Raw genomic sequence first — 3,482 nt, 5'->3', positions numbered from 1 at the left:
GCTGAGAGTTGATTATTAATAATTGTTTTCAGTTTTTAGCTTTTTTTCCGGCTTCCTCCCACAGACCAAAAACATGACTGTTAGGTTAATTGATAACTCTAAATTGTCCCTAGGTGTGAGTGAGAGAGTGAATGGTTGTTTGTCTCGTTTGTCTCTATGTGTGGTCCTGTGATGGACTTGCGACCTGTCCAGGATGTACCCGGCCCCTCGCACTGTGACTGCTGGAAATGGGCACCAGTGACCCACGCGACCCTGAAAAGGATACGTGTACAGAAAATGGATGGATGGATGGATAGAATTTAAAGGATTAATTTTAAAGACATGCCTGTTGGAAAACTTCAAGTAAAAGGTAGAATATAAAGATTTTATAGTCTATGAGATAAACTTTGGATGAAATCTTTCGGACTGTTGGACCTAAATTTGCCCAAGTATGGGTTTCTGCAGCACATCGGGGAAGTTTCTTGGCTGTGTGAGTAAAGTTTGGCAAAACCACGATTGGTCAGATTGACTTTTCTTGTGGGGTAAGGTAAAACAGGAAGTAATGGTAATAATAAAATTATTGTGAACATGAATATATAATTTGGTGCAACTGGAACCTTCCTGTCTCGAGTTCTGAAGAATATTAATTAATATTCATATTTAAAAATGGTGATTTTTTTCCAGCCAGGTTAGGGCTCTTTTGATAAATTGTTACACGTCCCCTCCAGCTGCCGAACGTTCATCCAACCGAAGTGCTATGGCTTCTTCAAAGCCCACCTAAAACAGTCAATTGGACCAACAACATCTTTAAAGAACATCAAACAAGCGCTGTTTGTTCAGGCTGCGACACTTTAAACTGCTACACATTGATAAACAGATGCTGACTTCTAATCTGATCCTTTCCAAAACTAATCTGATGATCTGGCTGAATTATTAACCGTCCTCTGACCTAAATTCCAAAGTGAAAAAACTTAAATAGTTTAAACTGTCTATATTCTTGCATGTCTAAGTTGTAAACCTTAGATCTAAAATGCACATCCTGTTCAAAAGACTTTTATATTTTAGATAAATACATGATCAAAGTTCCTCCTCGGATCATAAAGGTTAATTTATTACAGGGTAATAACTTGATACCAAAATGTGGATCATTATTCTCAAATTCCCAGTGTTAATTTGGTTTTTATTGTGTTAATAAATTGTTTGTTTTAGCTTGATTTACTTGAATTTAGTAATTAAATCTTAAAAAGGCAAACTTATTGGTAAAGGTTTTAATGAAAGCTCCCTGTACCAGTTCTTGAGATGTGAAAAATATTAAGGATGAAAAAATCAAGTAATGAAAATATTGATTTTCCATAAAACATAGTTCAATCTGTTATCGACTGATGCGTTCTTTAAAGGAGAGCTTAAAAAAAGTACAACTAAGCACTCTTCTTCTTTCATCATTCTACTACAAACCCATGTCTAAAGATCATTCTAAAGCTGGAAAGACAGTTTTATTAACACAAAAAGTTCTGCATGTGACAAAATTGCTTTACTTTTCTCAAATAATCAATAAAAGTAAGAAAATATCCAGATTTCTTTTCAGCGTTGTAGCCAGTTTGATTCAATCCTATACTATTACTGAGCAGTGCTTGCCTTAGCAGTGAATTTTTTTGGACCATTTTTTTTAGACCAACAAAAATATTTTGACAAATAGAAATATTTATTTTTTTTACTCTCATCTGTTCATCTTTTATTTCTAAAAAGATTTCTGAAGATGACAAAAGGTCTGACCTATTTTCTGTTTTACTCTCTTTGACTTGTCTGAATTAATGCCAGCTGTCATGTCTTCTGCCCTGTGACAGACTTGTGACCTTTTCCAGGCTGGACCTCGCCTCGTGCACAATGACTGCTGGAGATACGCATCAGCTCCCAACAACCTCACAAGGAGAAGATGGATGCATGTTATCATCTGATTCATCAAACTGAACCCTATAACAGTTTTATTTCTAATCAAAACTTTTGTTTTTAACTACTTTATATTAGCTTGTTTTTTAACTTGCTATGTAACCCAGACTTCTAAATGCATTTTAATCAAACCAGTGTTAAACCCTGCCCCAGTCTCTTTTTTTTGTCACTTCAGTAGAAAATGAAACCAAATATTAGTTTATTTAGTTTATTTATTTCTTCATCATCAGTGACTTTTTTTAAGTAAAGAGAAAATAGAGACAGAGAGAAAAACAGAGAGAGAAGTAATTAGAAAGACTGAAATAGTGATTAGGAGTATATTAAATCTACACCAACAAAACATAGGACCACACACCCAACATCTGTCCGCTCACCTGAAAAATAAATGGATAAATACATGGAGGGCATATATAAAAATGCACACATACCCATACATATATAAAGATATACAGTACATACAAACATGCATACATTCATAAATTTTGTCTGTATATACACACAGACATACATACACACTCAATAACCAGTCAGAACCCCCCGGATCAGAACACCTGTTTGTGAGCAGTTGTGAACATGCGTGTATATACAAGATTTCTCCAATGGAATATTTAATAGTGACTGTGGAGGACCGAGACCCAAACCCCAAGACACGAGGCAGACATAGGGAAGACCAGAGCCCAAGGGCCCGAGAGGAATCCCGAGCGCAGAGCCCCAAGGGGCACTCGCAAGGGGAAGATCCGCCCACCCACCCCCCAGATCAGACCATAGGGGAGAACTGGGAGAGTCCCCCCAGCGACCACACACACAGCCCCCGGGGCCAGCAGTGACAAACTCATGGGCCCCACCGGCACCCGCCRYACCAGAGCAGATCCAGGAAAGGACACAGAGGTCCGGGCCCCCAGGGCGCACCCCCTCCAGGCCAAAGCCTGACAGGTCCAGAGGCCCAGAGCCCCAGCAGGCAGTCACCAGGCCAGGTCGGCACACACCTCAGCGCCCAGCCCCAGACCCCGGGAACCCCCAGCACGCCGGCGGCCAGCTGCACAACCCACCGGGGGGCTGAGTAGCAGTGGGCCCCCAGATAAACCAGCAGTAGGGGCAGCCCAGACCGCAGCCTGACAAATACCCAAACATACACAATCGCACCATCCCACCCTCATCCTCACCCCCACTCAATCAAAGACATACAAGGACGCCACATTCCACTCATACCCCCGATACACACTCTACACCCCCCAGGTCCAGGACATGCACCCACCCCGTATTGGAGGCAGCACACACCCGAACCAAGGAGGTAGACCCAATCATTCTGAGGTGGAGAGGAGCAGATAGCCAAGGCCCGGCCCGGGCTGCACCAGGACACCCGGCCAGCCCCACCGCCGGAAAAAAGCCACGCCCACGACCACCCAACCACACCGCCAATGGCCAAGCGCACCCCCCAAGCCTACCACCCACTGGAACCCTGCAGCCACCCTGGCCAGCGAGCCACCCATTGGAACCAGGAGCCACACCTCAGGAGACCAAGCAGCACCAGGGAGGATGGAGAGGCAGCCCCGCCC

Source organism: Austrofundulus limnaeus, unplaced genomic scaffold (assembly GCF_001266775.1).
Source record: "Austrofundulus limnaeus strain Quisiro unplaced genomic scaffold, Austrofundulus_limnaeus-1.0 Scaffold47, whole genome shotgun sequence".
Classification (NCBI taxonomy): domain Eukaryota; kingdom Metazoa; phylum Chordata; class Actinopteri; order Cyprinodontiformes; family Rivulidae; genus Austrofundulus; species Austrofundulus limnaeus.
The sequence above is the reverse complement of the archived record's forward strand: the minus strand, read 5'-3'. Positions refer to the sequence as shown.